Raw genomic sequence first — 13,958 nt, forward strand, 5'->3', positions numbered from 1 at the left:
GTCTTTGCCCTTCCATAAAGTGACTCTTTCATAGCGCCCTGCCTCAGTTTCCCCATGTGCCAGACCTGCCCCAGGCCGTGGCTGGGCGTGCGGAGCCTGCTGCTGATACCTTGGCTGCACAGCCAGGCAGGGGTAGACAAGGCTTAAAAGTAATCAAAACACAACCAGATTTTCCAGTTCTAATGTCCTCAGTACAAGAGAGACATGATGGTCCTGGAGCAGGCCCAGGAGGGCTACAGAGTTCATCAAAGGACTGGAGTATCTCGTGAAGAAAGGCTGAGAGAGCTGGGCTTGTTCAGACTTGCAAAGAGACGCCTGAGAGGGGACCTCATCAATGTCTATGCACATCTAAAGCGAGGGTGTCAAGAAGACAGAGCCAGGCTCTCCTCAGCGGTGCTGAGTAATAGGACAAGAGGACACGGCAGAAACTGATGTACAGGAGGTTCCACGTGGACACAAGGAAGAACTTCTTTACTGTGCGGGTGACCATGCACTGGAACAGAGCCCAGAGAGGTTCTGGAGTCTCCCTTGCTGGAGATATTTTCAGAAATATTTCTACAATTGCACACATTGGTGGAAGTTCCTGCTTTTGTGTTCAAGGCTACAGTTACTGCCATACAAATATTGCACTTAAAATTGGCTAACTGCACCTCTAAATAGCTACACACATTTCTGAAAATTAAGTCTGTAATTTTCTACACAGTCAATCTGCCCCTTGTAGCTGACAGATGTCAGTAAGTCGTGCTTAGTCGAGACTAATTCTGTTCGACTTCAGGAATAAAATTATGTCAAATTTGAGATATTATTAGATTGCCTTGATTTCAGTAGTTTTATGAATAATCGGAACTGCATTGGTAGTTATCAATGTCAGATAGTTATCGATGTAAAACTTATCCAAATTCTTGAAGGTAGGCAGCACTGGCTGTCAGAGGTGCATGACTCTGAAAGCATTTGTGTTTGAACCGTTTGATTATACCATAATTTGTCTTTGGTCCGTTGATGACTTTCGTTAGCAGTGAGACAGCCTGAGCTCAACTCTGATATTTAAACTCAAAAGGAGACTCCAAACGAGGGAAAATTTTTCGAACTTCTAGGCTTCAATACAGCTCAGGAGAGGGAAGTCTAAAATTAAGCATTTCTGAAAACATTTAAGATTTGCTTACTTGGTTTGATATATTAAAATGAGCCTGAATAGGCAGATTTGTACAGTCTCATCTTTTATCTTTCTGGTGATACAAAAGGTTTTTCTTCAAAGTCCATTATGGAGGAATGAAACGGAAGAATATGGGTAGGGAGGAAGAATGGAAGTCCTGGATGCTAGAAGCCAAAGTCAGGCTGCAATTGCAGTTCCTTTAATTACCAAGAGCGAAGCCTGGCAATGCATCAGATCCAGATGTGGAGGATCAGCCTCCTATCTTGACATCATGACACTCAGAAGACACTGATAGAACAGAGAATCAAGGCTTTGAAGAATGAATTTGAATCACATTACAGCACTCCTAATGGTGGGGAAACAATTTTAATTGTGGACCTTTGCTGTTTAGTTCAATACAAATAAGAATAAATAATACTCAAATTTCTATTCTTCCTTAATAAATAAAACTGAAACATATCACTCCACATCAATCAAAACATTTTTAAATACTTTTTAAAAATCAATTTTCTAATTTTTTCTTCAGGATGCTCTAGTTTTCTAATTTCATTTAATTTTTCTAATAGATCTTTACTAACTTTTCATGACTGGAATTTATAGTTTTAATTAACATGCTAAATATAAATTTTCCTCCAAATCTCTTCCATTGTATTTTAGTGGTACTTATAGGTAAAGTAGTTATGCTAGTTATACTCTAAGTACTTCTTTTATATTTTTTCTTTTTCTTTCTCTTGGTGTTTTAAGAGGACTAAGTCATATGGTTCTGGCTTTGTGTTGCTCAGCTGCTGTGACATGTCTCCCATGACTTTTGAAAGTTCAGATACCATCATGCCAGTTTGAAAGATGGCAAGATATCAAAGAGATCAAAGTTTAGTCAAAATTTGTGGCTGTATAGACACAAGAGACTCAAATGCTGCCCCACTATAAGGTAAGGATGACATAACATCCCATATTGCTTCTAAGTAGCTGCTGCTGAGCATATGTGTGCTAATTGTTCAGGCAGTGGAAAGATACCTATAGGTAAAGCACCTGTTGTCCCTTGCCAGAATCATGGAGAGGGGTTGGGGACATTCTGGGGGAAGGGAAGTAGAGGAGACGTGGGCAGGTGTGGAGAAAACAGTGGGAAGTGGAAGCTGGAGATAATGCAAGAACAGGAGAGGACTGGACTATGGTGTAAAGCAGTGAGAGGTGTGGAATGGGTTGGGGAGCAGGCGGTGGTGAAAGGGGTGAGGTAGGAGGCATTAATTCTTCAGAATGTCTGGGTGGTAATCTTAAATCTGAAAAACATTTTAGAACAATTCTTTACTTTTCTGAAGTAATCATCATGGGGTGATTAGGTGAATTCTGTAGAAGCAGTAGGACAATAAATTTTCACTTCCTACCCTGAGACACTTGATTTAAAAAATGACATTTTTTTCCAACATGAAGGGTAACTGAAGAAAAATACATTATGAAGGAGGTGGTGGGTTGTCCAGACCTTATTCAATGATTTTATAGGATTTCTGTCACTCACCCCACATGCTGTTTTATTTTTTCATAAGCAGGAAAGGGTTTTTTTTAACAGCTTCTTTAACAGGTGTCAGCCCTGCCAGGTTACTCCTTACAGAGCCTCAATGAATGCAGTGAATTCCATTGGACACCTGTCTCTAGAGGGCAAGGATCAAGACAGGGATGTAGTTAGTCCCTTTTTGAATGTCAGACAGGGGGAAGTGTAGTGGGTTAAAAATAGTCATATAAAAGAAAACAATTATTTTATGTTGCAGAATTGCAGGAGATAAGTGTATTATTGAAAATCTTCTCTGGGGAAAAAGAAATCATTGGGAATGAGGAAGTAAACAAAAGATCTCTGTAACTTAAGATACAGTGTAACACAAACAATAAATTATGTTTTTTAAGTTTTGCATTGGCCAAAGTTATAGGAAGGTGGGAGTAAGTTTGAGTATGCAATTGAAATTAGAAATATCATTATGCTTGGTCTCCAGGTATTATTTATAGTAAATGTACATTGTTCAGGTTTAATGTTTTGTCTCCTCTGTTTTGAAAGGGCTTATGAGTTGCAGCATTTCAGTTATAAAAAGCTTGTCCAAATGACATAAGGACACTGAGCATAGCAACAAATAAATCTCCTTGTATAATTTTTTGGAAGTGAGAAAGATGAGTGAAGAGGCACGTTTTTCTTTTCATTGTCTAAATCTCTTAAATGCTTGCACTTAATCAGATGGGATGTCCCTCTGGAGCTCTTCAAAGACATCAATGTCTTTGACTGTATAAGAAATTTATGTACTTCATTTGAGAGACTTCTTTATCTATAATGTGGAAACTGGATACTTTCCCTAACTCCCAGATCCAGATAATATTCTGCTGATGTCTTAACTTAGTGTTAAGTCAAGACCTACTCTGCACAATCTCCACTCCCACTCCTTCTTGTCTTCCTCCTACATCCCCTGTTTCTCTGGAAGAAAATTGTAAGAGCTGCAAGCCTACTTCACCAAGCCCCATGGATGATCATGAACCATAGATATTTAAATATCTAAAATCTAGATGAAAGTTAATTGCCTAAATTATAAAGGTCAGATTTCACTCCTCCTTCCCTGATAAAACTGGCAAAAGCTTTCAACCTGGAGAAGCAAAGAGTCTTATAGATAAAATTTGAATGAGACTCAGGCTCTGTTAATGACACTTCTTGCAAATCACCTCTCTGTGTTCCTGGGGGTTTTTTTCCACCACCTTTTGTTTCATAAACTGAAATACACGGTCCTGCTACCTACCTAAGCTAAAAGCCACAGTATCAGGTGTGCTGCTATAATAATCTGCTGTAGTTTATGCTCTTTCTTTTACTTCTGAATGCCAAGAATATCCATGGCAAATATAGAAATTAAGAAGCTGAAGGAATTGTGTAGAATTTAAATGCTATATTTAGGATCTTTACTTAATGCACAAGAATAATCATCTATCTGCATTCAAAGAGTCCTTAAGCCCTTGCTAATTTATGTAGTATGTAGTCTTATATTTTTAATAATTAATGCTAGTTATTGACCTAAAGTTTTCAGAATGTGAACTACATTTCATCTTTCAGAGGTCAGAAACAGACATAAATACCATGTGAGTGATCAAAACAACTTTCAGAAACTCAACTATTCATGGTATTTGTAACTATTCATGGTATCTGTAAATAGCTGAAGCCCTGTCCTGCTAGAATAAATTAAAAAAAGGAACTGTGAAGTAAATGTATTATTACTAAATAATATTGACTGCATATATGCATAATATTGGCTGCATACTATTTTGCTCCTCCTGGAAATCTTACTTTATGAAGACTCTTCTGTGGCTTTTTCAATCATAAACAGAAACAGAATAGTGATTAGAGATTTTAGCATGTCCTTTTTAGCATGGGAAGAAGACAGTTCAGTTAAAAAATCTAAAATACATTCTATTAAAGAAATCAGTTTGATCTCAATTTTTGAAGAAAAGCTGCTTTGATAAAGCAGCCTCAGGCATTGTTCTTGAAGGAAAAGAATAGCTTCTGCATTCCCAGAGCTTGTAAACATGTTGCTAATACCGTAGAAGTATAACACATAGGTTGGAAAATGAGGCCTAGAGCTCAGAAAAATCTCTCTTGCTGTAAGAGTATGATGGTCATTAAATAGCAACAACTACTATTACCAGAACCTTGAAGTTCAGGCATGTTCCCTGTCCCTTGCTTCAGATATCTTCTGCTGGAATGAGACAGGCTGAGGGATCTGTAGCAGCTACTTTTATAACATACAGTACTTCAAAACACAAATGCAGTAAAGATGTTCTGAGGCAGGTGAAGGTGAAAACCTGAGCCAGTCCCAGGATTTCACTTATCAAGCAGAGACTTAACCTAACCATTATTGACTCCAAGTTCTAATATACATTATATTTTTTAGTGTTATTTGCACTTACCCAGCTTTTTGTGAAGTACCATAACTGAAAGTATTCAATAATCTATTTATCCTTGCTAAGGTATTTGGTAAGCTTTATTTATAAAAGTTATGGTCATTAAAAAGAACAGGAAAACATCGTTGTTTGGAACTCCTGAGAGAATTTATAAGAAAGAGGGAAAAAACCCCTGCTGTGAGATGATTATCAGCAGTGATAATTCTATTCACAAATATGTCAGTTCCCTGTGATATGACATATTTTGGAAAAACCTCGTCAACCACAATAATCCAAATAAAAGGATCTATTGACATAACTCTGGCAAATAACTGAAAACAAACAATTCCTAGCCTAATTCAAGGGGACTAGGATTTCAGCTAGTTCATCCAGTTATGTACCTCAAACAAGTGTATTTTGAAGTGCAAGTGACTTAAAAATAACAATTTTAAGCAAAATCTTCCTAGTAAAATGCATTATAATGTAGAATTGCAAGATTTGCAGGTTAAAGAGTCATCTCTAAATATCCTTGCAAAGAAAGCTTTATATGTACTTGGGCTATATCCAGACATTCCAGGATAAGTGTTGGAAGGATTATAGTTTGTATTTTAATAGTTTGTCTTAAGAAACTTAAAAAAGTGAGAAGCTCTCCCAATTGCTCTCTGACCCTGCTCACTTCTCTATAGTCCTGTTTGATATTGCCACTCTTAAAAAAAAACCAAACCAAAACAACAAGGGGAAATGGGCTGCAGAACACTTAGAGGGACAATGTGCATAAACTGATCAATATACGGTTTAGCCCTGCTAGAAAAAAACTGGGTAGACAATAGACGCCAACCTAATTGCAACCCAACCAATAGATGTTTAAATTTAAAATTTAAAATGCCAAAGTGATAGCAATTTCATTTGAAATCTAAGTGATAAGTGATTTAATTTAATTGATATTTGTCAATTCATCAAACTTGAATTACTTTTCGAAGATAGCTTAATTTTGACAACCTTCCTCTGGGGAAAATACCTTTACCTGCCAGTTAGGCTATACAAGTTCCTTAGTAGCCCACCTAGCAAGCTGCTGGAGGCTCCTAATGTATTACACCCAAGCTAAGGAATCGTTCACTGCCATGGAGAATTTTGGATCTTTGGGGGGTTTGTTTCTGAACTGTAACCTCAAATTTAAATGAAATACTTCCTTTGCAAAATGGAATGCTTTTATTTGCAATGCTGTATCTAGAAGGTTATTTTTTTGTATATTACTGCCAATTTTAAATTGGATACATAAACAAAATTTTTCCTCTTAATTTTGTAGCTTTCGACCTCGTACATGCTGCTCTTACACATTTATTTCAATTTGCATTGGAATTACACCCTGTGTGTCTCACTGTTTGTGTGACCACTCCTTAGCATTTGCAAACATTTCAATGCAATTTCCAAATAAGAAAAACACCCATCAAGAAGGTCTAGTCTTTTTTTTTAACTAAGATATCTTCATTCGATTTAATGCAACTTAAATTCATCTTCTTAAGAACTTTATATTCAAGTGGAAACATTGCAAACAAGAGGTGATCTGGGATAAAAACTGTGAATGTGCACATTCTAACTTATAGCAATTCTTACTATTTTAGCTTTTTCTTTTTTTTGTTTGTATTCATGGTAAATTCTTTTACTTGAAGTTTTCTATGAGAACACTGAAGTGGCAAATTTAGAGTTATCTGTCTATCATTCACATGCAAGATGCAGGCTTTGTCATGTCTGAAAATTTGGTTTCAAAAACATTTTCTGAACTTGTATAATGCACTTTTGCCTTCACTTCAGAAAGAACTGATTTTGTCTCCGCTTGCTTGGAATACTGGGGGTTTCCCACTAAGACTTTTTAATTCTGTTTCTCTCTTTTAGCTTTTTTTTTTTTTCTCTCCTTTTTTTTTTCTTTCCCCTTGATTTATTTTTTTTAACTTCAGTGCATTATGTGTTCCCCAAGATAAGGCTAAAACTGTTAAGTTCTTACCATGCTCGGACAAATCAAGATAATACAGGATCTATACTACACAAAATATAAAACAGAGGGCTATCTTGATAGCCCTCATGCATAATAGATACATGATATTATTGCAACTTTTATTTTAAAAAACCCTAGGGTCTTTGGAATATTTTTATCTTCCTGGGGTAATCTTTTTTAGTTGAATAATCTTTCAATCTCCCAAACATGATCTTTTCCCATATATCTATACCTACAGTTATTTGTAATATCTTGGCAAACTTTATAGTACATCAGATGAAAGTACAGCTTGAGGTGAACTCTTGAGAGTCTAGATCCTTATTTACACAAATACTTGGTGCTCCACTTTCTCTCAGTACAGGCACTGATTTTGGTCAGGCATGTTAGTAAAAGGCAGTCTTTGTATTCTTTCTTCTAGTTATTGGCTTTGTGTGCTTTTCTCTTGATCTTGATATGCGATGTACATCATACAGAATGAAACACATACAAGCTGCAGTGTTATGTTCTGTTGTTTCTTGGCAGGTTCAGCAGATTTTTTCACATTTTAATTTAAGTAAATGAGTCCCCAGACTAACTGTGAAGACTTTTACCACAGTGAAAAATTATCATTATGTAACTACTGAAATGTCACCATTATGCTGCTTGAATGGGAACAATAAATAGTAACTGCAAAACTTACAGTAGTTTATATACCATATTACTAACTACTTCATCACAAAGATTAGATTAAGGCCAGACAAAATTTCTCTGCATATATTTTATAAATGAGATGTTGAATCTTTGACACTAAAATGTTACCTATTCTAGATCCAATTTTTGAAGCATTGGATTGATAGTCTAAATGCCAAAGAATTTCAGAATCCATAGAAAGCACAGATAAGGAGAGTCCAGTAATATTATCCAAAAGTCTGGTGAGATTGTACTGAAGTTATTTCCTGAAAGAAAAACGTTTCAAATGCAGACATTGGCCTCAATGTCCTGTCTGATTTATTTTAGGAGAACTCCAAGCTAATTCAGAAGAGGTTTCCCTTTGCTGCACTGTAAAAGTCTTAGCTCTGAGATAATTCAAAACTGGGCAGGAGTTTTGCAAGAGCTTTACTTTGAACAAAAACTTGGATAGGGAAGAAAACTCTATTTCTATTTTTACTATGATTTAAAATACCCCATACTTGGAGCAATTTTAAGAAAAATCCTGAGGGTGATGACACTCTCTCTTACAGAAAATAACCACACAAGAATGTCGTAAAATGAAATCTCAGGTGCATCATCCTAAACTTTCTATGAAGTTCATGACATTTTAAAAAAATTTTTTGCATTTCTCTAAATTGGTTTCATCCATGGAACTCAACAGATTGCTGGTTATAGGATAGCTGGTAATGTGGCACTGCCAAAAGGATCATAGATCCCTAAGTGTGTCAAATCATATGATAGTCTGGGGTCCCATGGTACTACCAAGGAAATATGTCTGTTACAATATCAAGCTAACTTTTTTTATTGGAATTTTACTCAAAGAACAGAGAGATCCTAGACATATCACTGGAGTCTGATTTTTGTTAGCTGGGCATATGTTACCTAGGAAGACATTTCAAAAGCACCTAAATGCCTTATAAGAATGCCACAAACTTTCAGTGAGACTTCTGTGGGCGAAGATATTTCTAACTCATTTTTCTTACTCCCGCTCAAGAATTTCGACATATTACAAAGTACACATTGCAAGGCTGTTAATTCAATAAAATTCTGTTTCTGGGTTTTTTGTGTTTTTTTTTTTTTTCTTTGCTATACTTCAGTTTTATTGGCTCACTTAAGAAACATATGAAATCCTTGCTTGTCAACCAAAGCTTGAAAATGCAACCCAACCTGGTCCCTTCATCTTTTGTGCAAGTTTCTGGTCTCACAAGATGTTCTGCTTACTGCCCGTCCCATGGTTTATCCAGTATCTCCATCTGCACCTTGAAAGAATATCTTTGTTTCACCGATAAGCAGATTAACAGATTTTTACATGTTTCTTCTGGTTCCCTGCACCTAAGACCCAGTCTGTAATTCTTACAGGTGCCTATTCCTGTGCTCTGACAGAGGAATGTAGTTCGTCACAGCCTTGCCTTAGATAAGGCTTATCTTCTGTTGACTTTTGCTCCACTTCTGTAGAGATACACGAAACACTTGAATGGTCTCACACTGCACAGGTTCCAGGTATTTTCAGATATTTGTAAAGTAGGATCTTGATATACCTCTTTTATTTTATGGGCTCAATGCAACCATAAACACATAATTTTTTAATGTTTTCTGGCAAGAGCAATAATAATATTGCTCTTTCCTGAGGTGGCCTTATGATTCTAAAATATTCAAATACACAAAAAATAAAGGAGTCAATATTTGAAAAAAAATCATAACCCAAGTTACATGTAATGAATACACTCCCCTTCTAGTATAATACATTTGTTTTGTTAACTATTTAGTCTTCTGAAGCTTTACAGATAAATATAAACCACGCAGTAATGCTTATGAACAAGATAAAGCAGGAGTTCCCGAAGTGCTGTTTGTGGGATCTCTTAATGTGTGCGTATGGGACCATGATGAAGCTGTGCAACAAAATTCCTTGGCAGTGCAGTATCTTCTCCATAGGACAGCTATAAAGTTCTACACATTAACCTGAACAGCCCAAGTGTTTCACACTGTGCAATGTAACTCAACAATCTCACTTTTTTTTTTTTTATTTTTTCATATTACTAAATTCAGCACCAAGTTAAACTGTACTTGGTAAATTTTCTGAAGGAGTTTGAAAGTCAAAAGGTTGTCTTTTTGACCAGTTATTCAGTTTTCTTAATTTGTTTGCCCTGGAATTTTAATTTTCTCAGAATCTCAATATATAGGTAATATATACCATATACTATACATTTTTGGAGAGTGATGGTATTCTGTGCCACAAATTATTTCAAACTGCATGAAGGATCAACTGCTTTGAAGCTCTCTGAACTTTTGGAGTGCTAGTTACCCTATCACATGTAGATTTGTTTATCAGCTTTGCTTTGATAAAGGACAGATTATGTCCCCTCATGTTACAACTTTTCTTCAGGAGGATTTTGGCAGAGCTGAAGCTAAAAGGGACTGCTGAATATAGTTTATGGAATATATTTTACAAAACCAGAGTGCATATTTTCTCCAATCCAGTAGCCATTGATGCCTGCTGAAGTCAATCTTGTGCTTTAAAAGGCATAAGTTTTTATTTTTTAATTCTATATTAATGAACAATTAGTCATGCAAGTTTATTGCATATGCAAGGACAGTAATTTTTATAGAATCTATGTGTTTTTCTACATGATTTCAATGTACCAATTCTTTTCAATACAATCTTTAAGCATATCCTTAAATTACTGTTCTTGTCATAACTTTAGTTATTTTCCAAAGTTTCTGTAATTTCTCAGTAAAAATAGCCATGTAGCTAATTTCCACTGAAGTAAGAAGCAAATTTGAACTGATCCCTTCATTCACAAGTAGGACACAACACGTCATATTGTAATGGGAAATGGTTGCATTATTAAGAATACTGAGGTCAGAGAAAAATGTACTCAATACAAAATTCTGTATTTGCCATTAGTCCCTCAAATTTGTGAAATTAATAAAAAATGCTTTCTTTTAACTTAATAATTAAAATCCCTAAGCCAGCATTTATCTGACTCTTGTTGGTAAAGTAATCAGCAGTTCTTCAACTCCTTTTCCAAGCAAGCAGAAAACAACCATAAATGCTAAAAACTTCGCAAAGTTTTACTCACTGTCCCCATTTATCAGCTCTAGATAATGTGCAATTGAAATACAGACCGTGAAAATCTCACAGACACACAAAGGAAATTAGAATGTATAAAGCTCAGTGCATCACTCCTTTCTTAAACAAGTAATTTTCCATTTTCCTTACCTTAACTTCCTACCATGTTTTCTTTGGGTATTGTTATATAGCACTCAGCTCTCCTACCTGGGTAGACTTCCCATGTCTGCAGAAGACGAGTAAAAGGAGGTAATAATAACCATATTGAAGAATAACCTCATGAAGAAATCATCACAAGTTTGCCTCCATTCTCCTCCTCTACTTTTGGAGACTCAGTTTCATAGGGTAAAGTGAAGTACAAACTTCCAAATTATGGGAGGAATGGGAGCAGGAATTTGTGCTTCACTCCAATATGTTCCTTAGTAGTTTTTGTTCTTGTACAACTGAATTAGAGAAGAAGAAACTATTGCAGGGCAATTTTCAGATAGCTTAAATTCCACCTAAGTTCCAATGCCTTGTTAATGAAAACAGAAAAGTACCTCTCAGGAAAGTGCTTCAGAGTGGCTAATCAAGGCACTGACCAAGAATACAAGAGGCACAAGGACTTAGCAGAGTTTAAGCCATCTGAGTATAAAGGTAAGAAGCTGACTTTGGCAGGTCTGGTTCCTGATCACAGATGTAGCCTTCACTGTTGCTCTGTTTGGGTCTTTTGAATTGAATGAACTCAGTCTAATCTGAATAAAGCAAATTTGCAGAATCACAGAATCATAAAGGTTGGAAGACACCTTCAAGGTCATGGAGTCCAACCATCAACTCAGCACCACCACAATCATCCCTAAACCGTATCCCCAGGTGCCATATTTTGAACACTGGCAGAGATGGTCACTCCACCAGTTCCCTGGGCATCTTATTCCATTGCCTACCCACTCTTTCAGTGAATTATTTTTTCCTAATATCTAATCCGAACCTCCCCTGGCACAACTTAGGGTGATTTTGTCTTGTCCTTTCACTTGAGACATGGCAGAAGAGACCACTATACACATCACTACAACCTCCTTTCAGGTAATTTTAGAGACCTGATCTAGTGGGTGACATCCTTGCTTATGGCAAGTGAGTTGGAACTAGATGATCTGTAAGATCCCTTCCAACTCAAACCACTCTATGGTTCTATGGTTTTATTCATCTCGTATTGCTCCTTTGGTGAACTTCTGGTGTTTGTGAGAAGAAGAATGAAAACATAGGCCAGAAGCAGACAAACTGAGGGACACATGCTATGGAAACTTCTGTATCACATTTCAGCAAATTGTTCCAGCCTAAATCTGAGCTCTTGTGATTTAAGCTGGTACAATGATTATCAAACTTTTCATGTGGCAATGCGTGTGTAATGAGGATAAAATTTACCTAACTGTAGTACAAAGATGGAACAAGGAAATTAAGGAAAGCAAGTGAATAATCAAGGAAAGAGAAACAATTAATCTTTCTGCCAGCAAAGGACTGTTTTCTGAAATAATTTCCAGGGTTCAGCTGCCTTAGCTTCAAGTGTCAAAAGTAATGGAGCTTTCACAAATCTCCTTTAGAACGCTACAGTTTTACTTTCAGACTTACTCATGGTGAAAGGTGATGGCATAGCTAACCCACCAACACTACCCAGTGCTGCACACAGAGACTGTGTTTGACATTGTACCTGCCACTCTCATGCCTGTGCAGCTTTCTCCAAAAGTCTTTGATTTTACAGTCTGAAGGCAAAATCCTGACAAAGATACTCATTGTGAATACTACCTTAATTACCTAAATTATCTGTTTCGGTCATCTTGTCTCCCCTAGGGAGTGGCATCTCACTATTTGTTTGACCCAGCTGAACAACATAACATGCAATGCAAATATTAGACCATCATTATCGTGCTTTGAACAAACAAGCAGGTTTAGTTTATATCTTCCTAAATGTGTTGAAAGAGAAATGATGTAACTATGTGTGCAGACACAGGGAGGCTGCAGGGGGGCTGCTGAAGCACTTAGTGTCTCCTAATGGTTAAATCTAAGTGGTTCCTTTCCAGCACCTGGGCTTCCTGACTTACCCTTTCTCTCTCTGATACAGTAGAGAAAGCTGTGACAACTCATTTAGATGCCTTAAATAATGTCAACAGCAACAGAAAACTTTTTGGTTGTTCCAATAGCTAATATGGGCTGTCCAGAGAGACTATTTGAAACTGCCTCAGAGAGGATTTTCAGTTTGCTGCTGTGTTGCTAAGACTATGCTTGCCTCTTTGCAGCAGCTGACAACATTAGCAGGATTTGTATACAGCCCCTGAGGTGAGGGAAGATCCATGAGAATTCCCACTGCCGAGGGTATGATTTCATAATACTTCTTATTGCCTAATATCTGTCAAATATCTTCAATTTTTTTCTTGCCTGAAATTCTACTCCTGCAATTAACACATACTGTTTTGAAACTATGCAAGGATAGGGTAAGATTACTGCTGGAAAGTTGCATAGTAGTTGCTGGTTAAACATGGTTATCAACTGGGTCCTGCTCAGTATAGTTTGAAGAAATACAGTCTAGAAAAATGTTATGTTTCAGAAGCTATTCTGAATAACTTATTGCCCCTTCACACAGAGCTGGCTACATACACAAAGACAGTATGTAGTTTAATAGGAAGACTTGAAGTTAAACAAGCAAGGAAAAATGGCTCAAGGTGCTACTTCAGAGCTGCAGAAAAAACCTCTGGACAGAAAGAAACAATCAATCATAGAATCATTTAGGTTGGAAAAGACCTTTAAGAACATCTAGTCCAACCATTACCCTATTTGGGCAGAACTATGTTTGGGAATTAAATGTACCACTGATTACAGACTTCTGAGAAGGAGAAGCAGGCTGCCAAATTCAGATTTTATGAGAAAGCACAGGAAATAAATGTGGAACTGTTCTGAAGGTGAAAACTCAGAAACCATGCTCAATTCATAAATTGAACAGAAGTATCATTTGTCTTATGCCACTCAGAAGAGGCAGAAGCTGTATGCCTTTGGAAAAAAAAAAGAAAGAGAATTTTTTTTAATGGGGACTATTATATGAATTGTTTTCAGCAGAGTTTCTTCCGCCTATTCCAGAGTTGGCAGCATACACAAGTTATATTTTTTCCATCTTCCCTCTACTT

The 13,958-nt window shown here is 36.6% G+C and overlaps 1 protein-coding gene across 1 annotated transcript in view; it reads right to left on the bottom strand.

Moving 5' to 3' along the window:
• The window catches only part of STARD13 (StAR related lipid transfer domain containing 13), a 293,516-nt gene that overhangs the window by 232,488 nt on the left and 47,070 nt on the right, over positions 1 to 13,958 (bottom strand). The gene's annotated exons all lie outside the window — the stretch shown is intronic.

This window comes from Manacus vitellinus, unplaced genomic scaffold (genome assembly GCF_001715985.3).
Source record: "Manacus vitellinus isolate BGI_N305 unplaced genomic scaffold, ASM171598v3 scaffold_2_pilon, whole genome shotgun sequence".
Lineage (NCBI taxonomy): Eukaryota > Metazoa > Chordata > Aves > Passeriformes > Pipridae > Manacus > Manacus vitellinus.